We start from the raw sequence: 18,624 nt of genomic DNA on the forward strand, positions 1-18,624 counted from the left end.
CCTGCATCCTGGCCACCTCGAAGAATCCTGTATTCTGGATACTTTGAAACCATCTTCACTCCTGGCCAGGTCCTTCTTTTGGACAACAGTTATGCCATTACCTTCAGCTATGTGTCCAGAGCATTGCTGGAATCCCTGTGGTTAACCTGAATTGTAGGCCTTCAGTCTGCTGCTTCTCTCTCAGACAATGAGAGAAACAGCAGATAAGGGGGACAGGGGCTGAGACTGGCATCCTAGTAAATTCACAGGAATCCCTGGGGAGCAGTGTGCAAACCCCTTCCCCTTCCCCCTGCACTTTCACCTCCAGCTTCTCCCTGGAAGAAGGCATTCCACATGATCTAGCTCAAGAGGAAACTACCCCTACCCTCCAGCTTTGAGGTACTCCCATCTCCCGCCCTGGATCTGCCCCAGGCGGATCACTCTTCTTCTTCCTGTCCTTTGTAGATCACCAGACATTTCTCAGCTAAGTCTTAAAATGTGCCAGTTACCAGGACTGAGATTCAGATAAATGAATGAAGATAGAGATTTTTACTGAAAAACAACAGGGACTAGGGAAGCCAGGCAAAAGCCCACTTATTAGAATGACTGCACCAGGTCAGAATTGGACTGGGTCAAGCTGACACACCCCTGAAAAGCTGCCCCAATGTTCACCCCTGGACAGGGAACATCAGTGCCTCAAACAGAAGTGCAGGGAAATCCTTAAATCAGAAAGGAAATTCCTGGGCCCTCACAGACCCTTTAGCTGGGGCTATGGCACCCTCTTGTGTCTTCTTATGAGCAATGCAGGCTTCTGTCAGAACTGAGCTGCCTTTTTTTTTTTTTTTTTTTTTTTTGAGATCTTTAGCATTCCCATTTTTAAAAAATCATTTAAGCTGCCATATTCATTCCCCAGATAAATAACATCACCTCTAAATCCAATATCATTCTCAAATCTACGTATCATTCCATTTTACTTTCAAAATGTCCATCTGGAGAAGGAGGCCATGCAGGGATTGACCCCGTTAAAAATAGTGGAGGCAAAGGGCTTTCCCTGTGGTCACAAAGTTAACCTGTGACCCCAGGGCAGAGTAGCCAGTGACATCATCAGGGCTCCTGGTTGCACTGGGCTTCATGCTGGTTATTCCTCATTGCTTATTTCTCAGGACTTTGCAGGGTGAGCACAAGCCTCCACAGCTCCCGTCTCTCCCTGGAACAGGTCATCATCAAAGCAGGCAGGGGTCAGTCATCTCAAGCTAAATTAAAACGTATTTCAAGCTTACCCTGACTGGTCTGGATCAACGGATAGAGCGTCGGCCTGCGGACTGAGAGGTCCCAGGTTCGATTCTAGTCAAGGGCATGTACCTTGGTTGCGGGCATATCCCCAGTAGGAGGTGTGCAGGAGGCAGCTGGTCAATGTTTCTCTCTCATCGATGTTTCTAACTCTCTATCCCTCTCCCTTCCTCTCTGTAAAAAAATCAATAAAATATATTTAAAAAAAAAACATATTTCAAGCTAAATGAAATTTACTACTATTTTCAGCTTAAATAGTGGTAAATTTCTCCCAAGTCCTATTGATGTTGAAATATTTTTGATACTTTGGGAGTATTTCTTGAAGAACATCAAGTTATTTAAACTACAAGTAGATTGACTCTCAAGTCATCTATGGACCTACTTGTACAACTTTATTAAACTCAAGCTTCCCTTGACTGCAGTAAATCCATCTTTAAAGTGGGGCTATCATCCCAGTTATACTGGAGGGGGCCCCATTTGTGCTCTGCAGCTGAAGGGCAGGGCAAGGAGTCAGGAGCAGAGACCTCAGCACTGAAAGCTGAGTAGCCTGCACCCCAGCCACAGAACCTCACCCCAGGTCCTCTCCCCGGGCTTCCTATGCTACACCCACTCTGCTTCTCTGCCAAAGCCACATGGGCATGTGTGTGTTTCTTCATCTGTTCTCACACTGATCATTCTGCCTGGATGAATCCCCTGTTTCAGCCTGAAAAATCATACTCATCCTTCAAAGCCAAGTTCAAATGTCACCTCTTCCTTCTGGTTCCCTGATCATCACTTATTCTGTTACTAGAGGCCCGGTGCACAAAATTCATGCACAGGTAGGATCCCTAGGCCTGGCCGGTGATCACGGCCCATCCAGGCCTTCCTTTGTTCTGCGCCGCCCCCGGGTGGTCAGCGCACATCATACTGAGCAATTGAACTCCCAGTCTCCCGGTCGAACTCTCAATGGGAAACTTTGTATATTAGCCTTTTATATATATAGACTAGGGGCCCAGTGCATGAAGATTTGTGCACAGGGGGGTGGGGAGTGGTCCCTTAGCCCAACTTGCACCCTCTCCAATCCGGGAGCCCTCAGGAGAGCCCTCTCCAATCTGGGAATTTCTGTCTGTGTTTGCAATCATATGAGCGAATTGTCTGAGACTCCAACCCAGTTTGGTTTGGTGCTCACGGAATAATAGAGGTGTGTTTGTTTGTTTGTTTGCTCCATTGGCGGAGATTTGCTAGAAGTTGCAGGATATCTTTCCTTTAATTTTTTCCTCGACACTTTAACTTTACTTATGTCTCTCACCTTTGCTTTCCCTCCATCCCCCACCTGCAACAGTAACTTGCTCCAGGCTTACTTTGCTCTAGTGCCTAAGAGATCCCTCAACTTCTCTGCCACCAGAACTACGATTCCCAGCATTCCTGGTGCTCCCCATGCTCTTGGTTTCCTCTTTCAGTCAGGGGGCTGCACAAACCAAGAAGACTGCCAACTCCAGCTGCCCCCAGGCTGACAGGACAACACTCCAGTGGCGTTCTCGGACGCAGCTGCTCGGCGCCAGCATGGGGCACGCTGGCCACAGGCTCGAAGCGGGCAGATCCCGAGGACTCCCGCTGCATCACCCTGATACACGGAGGGCAGGTGGGCGTCCCGGCCTCTTTCGCCACCCCGGATCATGATCCCCGGGGCAGCTCTACCTCTGCCCAGTCCTCTTTTGCTGGAGTCACCCCTTGGATCAGATCGCAATCCCTGTGGTGGCTCTGCCTCTGCCCAAGCCTCATTCGCTGCCCTGCGGATTGCGATCCCCAGCTTAGCGCCTGGGCATCTCGGCCCAGGCCTGTTTGCCCAGGCAACATGACCGGCATCCCCAGACCCTCAGCAGGCAGGAGAGCATCCCACCCCGCCTCAGAGCTCAGCGTGCTGCCCACTGCCTACACACCCCTGCTTGCTCCATGCCCTCTGCCATCTTTGTCCTGCTAATTTGCATACTCACTCCTGATTGGCTGGTGGGCATAGCAGAGGGACGGTCAATATACATGTTTCTCTTTTATTAGTGTAGATGCCATTTCCATCACACACATATTTATCTCCTCTGTGGACTCATAATTTCCTGTGCACCTGTTCAAGACATATATTGTTTATAGTCATTGTCTCCCCTATAGTCTGTGAGCATCTTGATGGCAGAAACTACTCACTCATTTTATTTGGTGCCGATAGGAATCCACAGGGACCCATCGTAGAAGAATGCATGAGCTTTGGACCAGAGAGACCTGGGTGCAGATCTTGACCCAGCCACCCGGGGCAGTCGTGTGGGTTAGAGGCCACGCTGATGCAGAACGGAGAAGGAAGTGAGTGGAAGGCAATGGTTACAAGGAGTCCAGGGAGTCAGAGGCACTCTTTGTTGTTGTCGTGGCAGTTATTGACCCTCCTGCGTCAGCAACCAAACCAAGCCCTTCTGCCCAGTGACATTGGTGCCAACAGAAGGAGACTGAGCAGAGCAGAAGCTTTATTCTTTCATCCAGGAATGGAGAAGGGCGAGCTCACGCTCTAAGGGCACCTCCTCCCCAACTCGGAAGGAGCCCTCCCTATCTAGAGGCTGTGATGCCACATCCTTTTAGGCATGTGCAGTTATTCCCCTGTTGCACTCGGCCCTTTTGCACACGATGCCCCATTGCTAAATTGGCCTTTGCTCTAGGCACCTTGGTCTTTCCAATCGGCAATCAGTTCCCATAAGCAAGCAGAGCTCCTGACACAGTTTAGGTGCTGAGAAATGTTAGGGTCTTTGGGTGATAGCCCCGGGACAGCTGCCGTCCTCAGGTGGGCTGTCCTAAGGTAGCACAGAAATGTCTCTGTCCTGAACATCACCAGCAGACTCCAAACATGACCCTGTCCCCACCTATACCCCTACCCTACCCCCAAAAAATCTCATTTTCCCTGGTCATTAGAGCAGAAATTACCCCAGATCTAGACCATTTCTTGGAATTGTTTGTGTCAGGGCTCTGAGGCTCCATCTTGCTGAGCAGTCAGAGCGTCTCTCCCCAGCCCATCTCCAGTGTTTCTGGCTTATGAGCCAGGAACTTCCCCAGAGAGGCCAGGCTCTCAGCCATCTCTCTGGGCACTGAGCACACTCCATAGGCAGCTAGGTTGTGTCCCAAGCCCAGGCCTGACCCTGCAGCTGGATTCCATCCATGTCCAGGTTCAGTGCCTGGGTCTCCGCAGGCCTAAAAAACCCCTGCATCCTGCAATTTCAAGGACTCCCCAATGTTCTAGTCCCCAGAGTGATGGCAGGACAGTGGTGACCTGAGGCAGCTGCCCCAGGTGGGAACCACAGCCTCACTGCCAAAGCTCAAGGGATGTGGCAAAACTACAGCATGGCACCCAGCAACCCAGACATGTCCTGAGGTCTCCTCGCTGTCATGAGTGCCTGCTTTGCTCATGTCAGTCTCCAGGAGCCTGGCCTCTCTGCCCCTGAGATGCCCAAGTTTATGACCTAACCAAAAAGTGAGGTCCAGCCAACCTTCTGTTCAGCCTGTTGTGCTTTTTTGCATTTTCCAGTGATTTGTAGTGAGTACTTATTGCTCATGTAATCAAGGAGAAAGCAGCCACAGTCATTACAAAAACAAGATTGTTTTCCAAGGCTATATGCTCCTGGAAATGTTCTCTGGTTTTCTCAGGACATGCTTAGCATGTCTAGATCTCTGAGGCCTGGGTGACTCACTGAGTAACCCATCATGAATCATCCTTGCCATGGCAGGAAGAGCTGAAAAGTTAAATAAAAGAAAGATATCAAATACCCAATTCTTTGATCCACAATTTGTCTTTTATATGCACCAGCATCACATGTGTGTGTGTGTGTGTGTGTGCATGTGCATGTATTTTTCCCCATCTCAAACCCCACCTGTGGTAACAAACCCTGGGGTCAGATCAACTGAAATCTGGATGGAGACCTGGATAGACAGACAGTAAGTCGGTGCCTCCATATCTCCCTTTCTTGCCTCAGCGTGTGTGCATGGAAATAAAGGACACAAAGGCATCAGGAAAAGGGCAGAACAACGTTACAGAACAATGTCCATGCTCTTTCCCTCCTCCAAATTCTAGATCCTTGAACAGGCACAAAGGCATGCTCCATCAAGCCATCAGATGCTTAATTTATTTATTGTTTAAGTAGGGGATCTCCAGAAAAGTTGTAAATTCCTCAAACCCAGAAACAGATCATTTCCTGTAGATTTCTCCTCTTTAAATCCTTGAGCTTGAATTACAAGCGGAGGGCAAGGGCAGAAGCTCAGAGGCCGGCAGAGGACACTGACACAAGGAAATGGTGACCTCAGGAGGAACCTCCTGGTTCACTCTGGGAATTGTCACAGATGTGGTCTCCTTCCCGCAAAGAGTTTGGCAAACTGTCCAAGTCAAAGGCAGACTTAGCCCTTCCCCGAAGCAAGCAGGTGCCTAGTTCCCGTGGCCCTGAACAGCTCAGGAAGGAAACGATGGTGGGGGGAGAGAAGGTGGGCCGAGAGTGTGTGAACCTATAACAGGGCAATCTGTGAGACACAAGGACAAGGGAAGCGGATACACAGCATCTGGAGCAACTCTGCTTGGACAGTGGGAAAAGCAGTTTGAAATTCACATAACTGGCTTGTCCAACATCATACTTCTACTCTTTTTCTTCTTTCAGGTAAAGATGTTCTTTCTTTTGTCTCTGAACACCCACTTCTTACAGATTCCGGCTGTTGGCCCTCCCCTATTATGAGTTTCGTGACCTGTCCTCTGCCTGTATCACCCTGATATGTCACTGTACTCACTAAACCGGTCTTTTATTTATTTGAACGTTGACCATCGCACAAGTAGCTTGAAAGCCCATGATAAATTTCCTCTATTGAGCACACTTAAAGGTCAATCAAGATCACAGTGTCTTGTGTGAAAACACCTCTTAGTATCTGCTAAGCATCTCCCTGATGGGACCCTGCTGGCCTGCCCTCAGATCCTGCCATCGGGTGGAATTGTTTCTTAAATTTTCCTTGAACATCCCCTTCTTTTTTAAAAAAAAATATATATATATTTTATTGATTTTTTACAAAGAGGAAGGGAGAGGGAGAGAGAGTTAGAAACATTGATGAGAGAGAAACATTAATCAGCTGCCTCCTGCACACCCCCTACTGGGGATGTGCCCACAACCAAGGTACATGCCCTTGACCGGAATCAAACCTGGGACCCTTGAGTCCGCAGGCCGACGCTCTATCCACTGAGCCAAACCGGTTAGGGCTGAACATCCCCTTTTTCCTCAATAAAACAAGAGGGCCTGTTTCATTTATGAGAGTAAATGATTTTTAGAAAAAGATGATTTGCATGGGCTTAAGAGTCAGAGTAACAGATTGTTTTCCAAGACTATATGCTCCTGGAAACGTTCTGTGGTTTTCTCAGAAGATAAACCTGGAATATGTTGTAGGGTTTATTCTTAGAGCAGCTCACAAGTAATAAAGATTTAAAGTATAGGTGACAGCTTTCCGGTGTGGCAGCCCCTGGAATCCACTGAGGAGGGCAAAGGCAGGCACCAGACAGCAAAAGACCAGAGTTGGAAGCCAGCCTTCACTGCAGCACCATTTCTGTCCAATGTGAGAAGTCATAACTAGAACAGCAGAAATATTGATCATTCAGTCCCGCCACTTGAAGCCTGACATTTGAAGACTGCCAAAGAGATGAAGACATTTTCTGCAATAGTCACGACAAGCATGCATTGACGTTTATTTTGAACCAGGCGCTCTACCAAAGTGTCATCTTATTGAAGACGACATTCCGCCTAAGAGGTAGTATCATTTCCCTCAGCTACTGAAAGGCAGAGCCAGTGTGCAAACATCAGTCTGACAGATGGCAAAGCTCATGCTTTTAAATGATATGATATGTTGTCTCTCATTTATATACAAAAGGGCTAAGCTGGTATGAAACTCCAATACACACATGTACACACACACACACACACACACACACACACACACACACAGAGAGATTTACCCACTCAGTAGATTACTACATGAATCTTTGATAGATGATAGATACATACATAGATAAATATAACCTATGCTTTAGTCCTCACCAAATCCTCACGAATTATTAACATCACCATTTTCGTTGGTGTCCAATTTTAGAAATTCACAAGCTGTTAAGCACAAAGGTGGCCTTCTTCTAGAAGAGTTTTCTATGTGACACCTGATGGAACCTCACAGGCAGGACTGTGGAGGCAGGGCTGGCTGTCAGGCAGAGTGGAGGATGACCTTTTTCTGGGCATGATTGTTCTTGACAGGGACAGGCAATGTTTCAGAACCCTAAAATACATCACCAAATTGCAAAGCACCATGTCCCTTCTGGTTGATATAATCCCTCCTCCCTGAGCTTTGAACCTCCTTTATCATCAGTTTTTCTGTAATACAGAAGAAGCTCTTTCAAGTTTCACAGGAAAAACTATCAATGAAGAACTCCCTAGCCCAGCCATTGTGTCTCAGTGGTTGAGCTTTGACCTATGAACCAGGAGGTCATGGTTCGATTCCCAGTCTGGGTTGTGGGCTCAATCCCCAGTGAGTGTGGGAGGGGGGCGCAGGTGGCAGCTGAACAATGATTCTCTCTCATCATTGATGTTTCTATCTCTCCCTCTCCCTTCCTCTCTGAAATCAATAAATATATATATATTTTTTAAAGGACTTTCTCGTTTTCATTTTGAAATTCACTAGACTGAGGCATTTTTTCCCCCAGTCCTCAAATTTTAAAAAATCAATTATCCATTTGACTGCAAGTAAGTATTTATCTCTTTACAAGAACCACCAAGCCATGAGTCAGATGAGCTCAGCTTTTTTCTCTTCCGTTCTTGTTTTGTCTTCATTCAAAGAAAAGCATCATGAAAATGTACAATTTTCCCACTTTGCTCCTCATGCTTAATTGATTTCCAGCATGAAAAGAAGAGTATTCGCCAGGAAAAGGAAACCTCAAGCCTCATGCATATCCCCTTAGTAACGATTTAATCTTAAATTGTGTTCATAAATGCTAATTATCAACATCTTTAATTGTGCGTGTCGCCCACCACGGTTGAGTGTAATTCAATTTCTTGGGCTTTGACATAATGTCCTACTACTACATCAGTGGCCAAGGAACTGTCAGGAGTTGAGCTTTTTTACTTTCTGCTCAAGGAAGCAAAATTGGTCATCAGTTCAAGCCCAGTAAATCAGTCTCCATCAGTGAGAAATGTGTCTAGGGATGTTGCAGCCCGTGCCAGGGCGCGAGATAGAACCACTTGCAGGAACAGCTCTGTATTAATTAATGAATCAAGGGAATTAATTAATTCAATTACCACGTGCGGGGAACCTGGTGTAGTTTTCGAGAATCAGAGATGAGTTGAGATACAATTCCTGCCTCCAGAGGCAACTTTCATTAGAAAGAAAGACACTTTCCAACGTACTAAGGCCAGCCCTGCTGAGAGCTGTGATACTGGCTTGAGCAAGCAGTGGCAGAGGGCAGAGAATTCTTCAGACAGAAAAGAGACAGGGGAGAGGGAGACAGGCCTTCCAGGCAGAGGGAACAGCATGACCAGAATCTCACAGGAGACAACTTGTTTGAGATATTGGCCGGGGGGTAGGGAGAGGGAGGGGGGCGGGCTAGCCCTGTGGAGCTGTCTAGACTCTAGAGGGTGCAGAGTCCCTGCAAAGGCAGTGTGAGATCAGAGAGAGGACCCGTGATGTTTGCATAAGAGGCAGGGACTTCATCACTTAGACAGGGAGTCGCTGAAGTGATCTCACCTTCAATTGAATGCGATCACACTCCCATTCACAGACGCTGACCTGTGGCTCCCTTGTGTAGGTGATGTTTGTGACAGAACCCTCCACACTCTCGCTCCCCCCCCCCCCCCCGCCCCTTTTTGTGCTATTTCTCTTCAGACCTGGCACCCCTGCTCCATTGCAGGACTCCAGCTGAGGCTTCTTTCAGAATGGACAGGCTCTCGATGGATCTAGGCTTATGGCCTCCAAAACCTTAACAGGAAACAGCTCAGGAGCTGCTCATGTCTCCCTTTTACAGGATACTTTTCCTGTAAATGTCCCCCTTCTGGAAGGAAGCCGTCCAATGTGTAAGCAGCCTGGGCAGCCGCTGCCTGCCTGTGGGAAATCAGACAGCCTCAGTCCAGGCTCCCACTTCAGGGGAGAGTCCGAGGCAAAGCCAGAACTGCTATGTCCTGGAGTTGGGACTGATAGTGACGGCCACAGTGGGGGAAGGGCTTGCGGATGTAAGGAACTGAGCACAAATGCAGGCTGAGTGGGGAGAGACAGGGACCGCAGGGAAGGAAAGGGGCGGGAGAGGAGGTGTGGAGCTCAGCAATGAATTCACTGGACACCGTGCTGCTCTGCGAAGTGTTCTGTGACATTCTGTGAACTACAGCTCAAAAGCAGAAAACCAGGTGGTTTTTTCTTTGACTGTGAATCTCTTCATCTTGTTCTGACTGCTCATTCTCAGTGGTCGCGGAAATAAAGAAAAAAAAAAAGGAAACTTTAACTTTCCAGGCAAATATATTGCATTAATTTGTAGTTTAGAATTTATCTTCTAGGTAAATAGGCAATCAGGTTGTAAATGTAAAAAATGCATTTGTTTTTATAAAGTATTGATTTCTATTATTGAGATGAGTTTTTGTAAGACATCTTTAATAATAGAAATATTTTAAGTTATGTTAAGCACAGATAACCGGCACATGGAATATCTGTGTGCTCAACATACTTAGGACGAGATGGAAGGAGCAAAAGATACTTAGTAGCCATGAGGCACTGGGGTGTTAAATGATTGCTGTGCACTAAACATGCACAGGGCTTATGAAATGCTAATATGCTGAGGCACTAAATATATATGAGCACTTAATATACATGAGGCCTTAATCCTTCCTCTCTCTGAAATCAATCCATAACAGTTGGAGACTCTCATTCTGGCTCTGTGTCCTCTACCCCCAAAACACAAATAAGACAAATGAGGCAACTCTTTGGTAATTGGCAAGCTTAGCTGCTAACCAGACATAATTTCCCTAAGTCCAGAGCTAGGGTGCCACTGGCACAGGGCAAGTTCTGTCTGTGGGCCACTTGCTTGAACTTAAACTCTGGTCCTGTAACCATATCGGCAGCAGAGGAGGGGGAGGCTGAAGCATGGAGGCAGACCGGACACACAGACATCTTGAATCCCAGGATTCAGGGAGTGTGGTCCTTCCGTCCTACCTGCAGGCTCTGCAAAGGGTGCTAACTTGCCATTTGCCTGCATTTGTTAGGCTGTCACATGCCAGGACATCCTCATCCCAAACGCAGGCCTCCTCCAGTCCACCCAGGCCTCTCACACAGCCTGTTTCTCCCACAGACACATGGAGGAGCACCCAGCAAGATCCATGTGTGCCACCCCAGCCATCAAAGGCATCAGGAGGCCCACGTGTGGTTCATCCACCTAGATGCCTCCTTGTTAACAGGACTGCCCCTGTACCACACGGAGCCTGGCAGGAGAGTGCCACATTGGATAAGCTCAGATTACTTTCCGTATTCCTGGGTTTTTCATCCCAGATTTTTATCATCTTAGCCCTAAAATCAGCCCAGACCAAGGCCCAAGGGAATGGGGTACTGCATTTCCTTTCACACTCAGACATAGTAATTTAGACTTTGTTTAAAGATTTAGTCTCCATTTTCATTTTGGAGAACCTGCTCCGATGTTCTATTCTGTATCTCCCTATGCTACTTCTTAGGGTAAACCTCATCACTAAGACCTCCAAGCTTTGCCCTTAAATTTTTAAAGTTAAAAAATAATTTTCTAGCCCAGCTAATGTGGCAGAGTGGTTGAGCATTGAGTGGTGAATCAGGAGGTCAAGGTTGGATTCGGGTTGGGGCACATACCTGGGTTGTGGGCTCAATGCCCAGTAGGGGGCATGTAGGAAGCAGCCAATCAATGATTCTCTCTCATCATTGATGTTTCTATCTCTCTCTCCCTCTCCCTTCCTTTTTTGGAAATCAATAAATAACATATTAAAAATCCTTTTCTAGTTCATGAAGCCTTACACTGCAGGACTATGAATTGCCATAGACCTTGAGCTTCAAAATGGGGCAGTGGTCTCCCTAGGAAGAGGCTGGATTTACTGAACCACCCGATCAGACAGCTAAACAGAACTAAGAGTGACCAGGAATGCAAATACATTGTTTTAAAATCCCACTAGTAGCTCTATTTCAAAGGCATGCAATTGGATCTAGAGGGCTGTGCCAGCCTCATTACCTCGTGCTGTGCCAGGAAAGTCAGTGTTTCTCTTTGATTCTCAGAAGGATCTTGAGATCGTGTCTCCATTGTGTCACTGATGAGACAGGTGCAGAGAGGTTAAATTACTTGACTTACCTCACATAATCAGGAACTGTCAACACTCATATGCAAAGCCATTTCTGACCTGAAAACTCAGTTCTCTACTCTTCATCACAATGTTGCTGGAGGCAGAACCTGGTGTGGACCAGGCTGCTCCCCAGGAAAGCAGCACCACATCCTGCTGTTGGGATAAGTTTGGTGACTGTGCTGTCAAATCGCAGCCCATGCTGCTTTGCTTGCTGCCTGCCTGATTCTCTGAGGTGAAAGAAAGAACCTTAACACTTTAAAGCACACATAAAGTGTATAGTCAGAGGGACAGGACTACTGACTTTACCACAAACCATCCCCCTGTGAGATGATTAAAACATGTCTTAGACTTTTGAGTATCAGGAAGACATTGCTTATGAAGGGGAGAGGGGGGAATAATGGTGACAGTCACTGAGTCAAGGATCTTGGCTTTTGCCTTGAGCTTAAGCCAAGAATACCAAAGGAAGCCTATTCTGTTAAATACTGTAATTGAACAACTTGTCATATTTCTGTTGTCTTCTCCATTTGAACCCTGACCACCCACCCATTAGTCTCCATTAGTAGTGCTGGACTGTGAGCCATATCCTCTTCAGAGAAGAAGGTTCTGTTGATTCATGCTCATTCCCTGCAAGTGGAATGCCTGCAGGTGTGAGCAGCTGGTGGGGTACAAGGTCAATACTTTACTTCCCTTAAACCAGATGTATTAAACCATTGGAGGCTAGAGAACAAGCATCCAGAGATTTAAGTTCCTACTGGTCTTTCCCTTTAATAAAATAAAGCAAGTAGGACTGTCCACCTCTTTCATTTGACATAAAAATATAAATGTTCACCACAATGAGCTCCAAGAAAATTTTATATAAGAAAAATTGTTTTAAAAATTAGAGGCTAATATAAGTTCTACTGCTGAATTAGGAGTTATTTGGACATCAGTTTGATAGAGTGGACTGGGATTTTATACACATAAAATATGCACACACAGTTTATATGTATAAAATCCTAGACTGAATGACCTTATGAAATGCAGTTGACACTTGAGATGAAAAGCTCTATGAAAAGTGTGAAAAGAACAATGTTACTATCACCTGTGTTCCTGTCCATAGTTACAGAATAGTTTTCTCAAAAAGTTTTTACAGCATTGGTTCCACTAGATTCTCACATCATACCTCTGAACTAGGAAGGATCATGGGTGCACCATTTCTCAGGAATGGACAGTTGACACCAGAGAAGTTTCTTCCAAATTCATTGATTGTCCAAGCAAGCCAAATGGCGTTCAGGATTCAGAACACCAGTCTTTTACTGCAGAATTCTTTTGTACTATCTAGACCAAAACCCCACCAGATTAGAAGTCAGGAAACCTGGGTTTGAGCCTCAGCTCCAATAATTATAGTCACATGGCCTTGAGAAAAATCCCTTTACTGTGAGTCTCTGATGCCTCGGACTTAGGCCAGATCCAATGTTAAGGATTGAGATACAGCAATAGGCAAGAAAACTAGTCTCTTCCTTCACTAGCTTATAGCCGAGAGGGGAAATAGGTATAGGGTAACTAATGAACACAGAGCAGAAGAACCCAATCTAGACAGGATTTCAAGAAAGGACTTCCGAAGAAGTGATGTTTAAGCTGAGGCCTCAGTGATAAGTAGAAATAAACTTGGGAATGTATAAAGGAAGAAGAAGATGAGTGCTTCATTAAGAAGGAGGAACCTGCATCAAATGCTTGAAGCTGGAGAAAACATGGTGGGTTTAAGTATCATTTTCTCCACACTGGTTCCATTCATGTCAACCACACAGTCAATCAAAAGTGGCCAGTGTTTTAGTAGATCTACCTACTCTCTTATGGAATCTGAGTTCACTCTTCATGCTTCTAGCCTAGAAGCTGCTGAAATTGGACTAGATCCCCAGGTTGCCCTGAGACAAATCACTCTCATACTATCAGCCTATTCAGCTTGCCTGAGTTCCAGCCTTTGTTTTGTGGTTTGCACCTGAGTTCATCAGGGGTTGATAACCCAGTTTTACAAATCTACGCTTTACAACTGACAGCACCATTCACCAAGACTCTTAATATTTTCTTTTATTGTCTCAGATCCCTCAAATTCCAGACAAATGGCTGAGGCCTGAAACCACTGCAGCTCCCAGACCTTGACATTTATCCTCAGTCCATCCCTTTGGGTGAAGAAAGCTGTATCTAACACATTTCTGTTTGTGCCCATCCCTCACACTTATTGTTCTGAATTTGGAAGGCTGTCCTCTTATTGAGTTTTCTCTGTGCTCTTTAGACATGCTGATTAGAATACCTTCCCACTCCAGAGCGATTTTCTAGAATACACTGCAGTCAAGCTCTTGTATTACCTACAGCTGGAACAATTGTGGGAAAAGATTCCACCTGAAAAAAATCTTAGAATACATGTCTTCAGTTTTGCAAAGCAAGATCACTATTCTGAACCTATGTACACATACATGTGCACCTAAATTCACACATGTGAGTGCACATGCATTACCATGGAATCCCAATGGCTTTTTCAAGGCCAATGGTGCAACTGCAGACAAGAATAACTTAGAGCAATTCCTGCTTGCTCTCCAAAATTAATTAGACCAATATTACGTGCATTAAATATCTTTATATAAAATGGCATTTAAACTCTGCATGAGGGTTAGAATAGGTAACCAATCACCTGCTGAAAATTCCATTAGCAGAAAGCAAATAAGATGTTCAAAAATTAATGAATCCATCAACTCAGTTGAAACCTTTCAAAAACCTATCATGTCAAAGAGCAATTAATTGGATCTTTTCAGAATTTAACTCAATGCTGTTGAATGCCAGAAATAATGGAAGGAATTGGCAATTTAGACAATTGTCTAAATCAAAGAGAAGTTGGAGCTCACAGCATTTGCATGATTTATTATAGCTATGGGAACAATATCAGTGCTTGTCTGGAAACGGAATTGTTAGGATTGTACTTGTGTACATAAAGATGATCTGTTAACTCTATTGAAAACATTCTTTTTCTTAGTGTCCATTAGGTTAATGTAGCTTAGCAAATAACCACACATGGTCGTTGGTCACAGAATTTCCCTGGTGTTTTCAATCCTCTCCATGAACATACTATATCAGAAATCTGATTTTCTGGGCTTGGGTCTTCTAAATGTCAGATCCATCCCAATGGTAAATTAAATATCATAGAATAAACATTTCCTCTCACATAGTGCAGAAGTTAATGGTCTTGCAGCAAAGGCCAATACTCTATTTTTTTTTTCTAGGAAAAAATCTCTTTACTCCAGAAGTGAATAACATTGATTAAGACCATAGCTTTGGTGTTAGGGTTTTAATCCTCTTTCTAAAGAGGAATCACAGCCAAATTCAACCTCTCCAAAGTTTCATTTTCTTGTGTGAAAAACAACGTAAGCATAGCTGTCTCATAATGACGATCTGGATATTAAATACAATAATTTATGTAGAGTGCTTGTCTTAGTGCTAGGCACAAAATTACCAGTAGTGCTGAGTAACTGGTACCTATAATCAGATGAGTTTCTGCACAAATTCGTTTGGCAATTCCATGGTGACTGAATTTATGAGGAAAGTGCTTTCCGAAATTAGTAACAACTGAGAACCTTTTAAAAATAAAGATAATTTCATTGCACTTAATGCTATATAGAGAAAACAAAAGGCTGGATGGCATTGCTAGCTTGATGTCCTTAAGAGAACATTGTTAAAAGTCGGATCAACTCATAGGTGAGCTACACGAATAATTCAGAGGATTCACTGCTCCATGACTTACCTCTGCAGACCATATTTATGTATGTATGTTATTCCAGTGAAAATTATTGAGCATCTATTATGACACTATCAGGCACTGAAGATAATGTTATTAGTAGCTGTCATTTACTGTGTGATTATATGTATCTGGCATCATGCTTAAGGATATTCATTCATTATTTTGTTTAATTGCCACCCCAACCTGCTGAGATGGGTCTGTCTGACTTGAGAGCCCAACCTTTAATCACTATGCCTCACTGATTATCCTTTCCACTAACCCACTCTCTGGGCTGGCATGGCGACAAATAAGCATGGGTATCTGGAGGCTCTGGGAACATCTCGAATAAAAGCAAGTGAGCACCATAACTTTGAAGCATTCATACTCACTTAGATAATTTCCAGCCTAAGAAGCCTATTGGAAATCCCAACCCCATGTTTCTTTATTCCACACACCCAGGCTCCCTAGTCTGGTTGAGTCATCTAATTCCAAGTACCTCTGAGGGGTGGAGCCAGCATTCTCACCATTCCTGAGAGTATGTCCTCTTGAATTTGTATTCAGAAAGTTCTGCTCCTTGACTCTCTTCAGTTGTGTTGGATCAATCTCAGCTTTGAGACACACCATTCCTTTTCTGCCTAGAACCTAGTTTGGGGTATCTGATTATTTTACCTTCCTTACCTACTATTCCATTTCTAGCTAATACTCAGGTTGGTGTCCACATTTTGATTTGACCTAACTCTTGGTCATCCCTTCAGTTAAAATGGATTCTTATTCATGTCTCCATTCTCCCCTAAGCAACAAAGGTTGATCTATGAAGCATCAAGAGAAAAGGAATTATGAAAAAGAAAAGTTTTTGATGTTATGCACTGTGCTTTGAGTAGTATTTTCTATAAAAGTCCTTTCCTCTCTCTTCTTCCCACTCCAGACCATGAAATAAGAGGTTAAGGAGCAAAAGTTGCTTTCACTCTGAGTTCTAGCTAAATGACAAAATCAGATATCTGCTAACCAACAAAATCAGATATCTGAAGAATTTCAGATTACCTGATGTTTGCTTCCTGCACTTAATCCTTCTATTTTCTTTTCTTTTAGTAAACTGATGTCTAGAAATTGACCTTCAGAAGATTCTCTTTCATAGAACCTATTGCTGCATCAACCTGTGGACCCTATTCTGTTCTTTGATTTAGCTCAAATGTCAGTGTATTAATGTACACAGTCACCCTACTATACTCACATTAACCTGTAGAACAAGGAGTACTTAGAAACAGCACCTATGAAGCTTTACTAGGTTTGAAAAGAATTTCTGAAATAATATGATATTTTAGTAGCTGAATTCTTCCCTGACCATTTTTCATACATGTGCCAGTAGCCATGTGAAATACTTTAAGCACAGTGCTCTTCCTTCTCAAGCACCATAGGGGCTGAGCTCACAGAATTTAACAAATTATTACACTTTGAATAAAGATATTGAATTGAAAATATGATGAGCTGATTCTTTAAGTATAATATTTTATGCAAATATGCAAGGAGCTCCTAGCTTACGTGTTTTCATTTTGGAAATCAGTGGTTTCTAATAGCCAAGTAGTAACCACCTACCTCAATAATAAAGTGAAAATTCTCTGCAATGGCTCCGTTTCCATATAGGTTTCCTGGCAGTGTACTTTTCTCCACACTTGCTCACAAATGATCCCTCTGGTGCAATAAAATAAAAAAGATGGCCTTCTAAAAGATTATCTGAGATTTTAATATGGGCTCAGTAACTATTTTCCAGAGTGTCTCTTGACACACATTCCTGATATTCCAGCATTCCAGCCAACAATAGTAGGATTATAGAATGTACCTCTGAGACCTCTCTGGCCAACATCCTCATTGAAAACATGAGAAACACAGAGGCAAGGAGGCAAAGATAAAGTCACTTATTCAAAATGACACATTAAGTGGAAGAAATAACATCAAGATCCAAGTCTCTTAAACCTTTAAGGTATTATGCAATTAAAGGCAACTGCTACAATTGTCTAAATCATTGTGAATAAATAGATTAAGTTTTAAGTAAACATGATGTGTGCTTCATGTTTTTCATGAATACAAACTCAGGCTTGACCAATAGAGTATGATGGAAAAGCATTATGTCATTTCTCAACCTATTCTAAGAGGACTGGCAGGTTCTGCTTTGCCATCTGGGGACCCTGACCAACAATGAAAGAAGTCCTGCTATCCTGGCACCTCTGTATGATAAGAAATCCAAGCTACATGTCAAAGTTCTGTGTTGATACTGTTTAACAGCCCCAACTGAGCCCTCAGCCAACAGTTAGCTTCAACAGCCACTCATGAGTCATCATCTTTGAGGTCCAGTTCATTTGATCCTTCATATGACTAAAGATTCAGCCACTATCTGCATGAGAAACCCCAAGGAAAAACCATATAAGTAAACCCAGTCAACTCACCGAACCATGTGAAATAATAATAAATTGTTACTTTAATCTCCTAACTTTGAAATAGTTCTTGTACAGCAAGAGGTAATTAAGAGAGTCAGTAATAAAGGAACCACTGAAAGGTTTTAAACAGAAGAGTGATAATAATTCAGTTCTTAACTGAACATTTTGACTAGGCAGGGTCCTAGGAATCAGATTATTTAGCAAGGAGGAGATAAACACTTTGACCCTACTCCCACCCACATTCAAGTTTATTAGAAATTTGAGAGCTACTGGATGAAACAGAGTGACGCTCCTCCTCCCACATACAAATGGTATGTTTCACATTGATTCAGAAGGATCTCCTAAGAGACAGAGAAAAGAAAAAAGAACCAAAATGCTTACACAGAACTTCAGACCCATGACTGACAAAGTACCAGGTTCCAACTCTGGTAGCAAGCTATAAAGATAGCACGAATGATCCCTAATTCTCAGTATTCACTCGCATGCTGTGTAATTCCATGCTATTTCAGATAAGCTGACCCATGTAACGAATATGATACTGCAGAAATGGCCATGGGCAATGTGTGAGGCTAAGTTAAATGGCATTGCAGATTTTGTCTTGCTTTCCTGAGCCACTCATGCTGGTCAAATTTGCTATCCCCATATCTGTATTACTTTATGATAAAAAGCCTTCTGTATTATCAAAAAATTCCTTACCTCATGTTTTTCTTCAGAAATTTGTTGACTATCCGTGGTCCTTTGTTTTTCCCTCTGAATGTTTAAATTAGTTTTTGAAATTATCAAGAAAACCTTATTTGTATTTTAATTGTACTTCCATATACAG

This window comes from Cnephaeus nilssonii (assembly GCF_951640355.1).
Source record: "Cnephaeus nilssonii genome assembly, chromosome: 15".
Lineage (NCBI taxonomy): Eukaryota > Metazoa > Chordata > Mammalia > Chiroptera > Vespertilionidae > Cnephaeus > Cnephaeus nilssonii.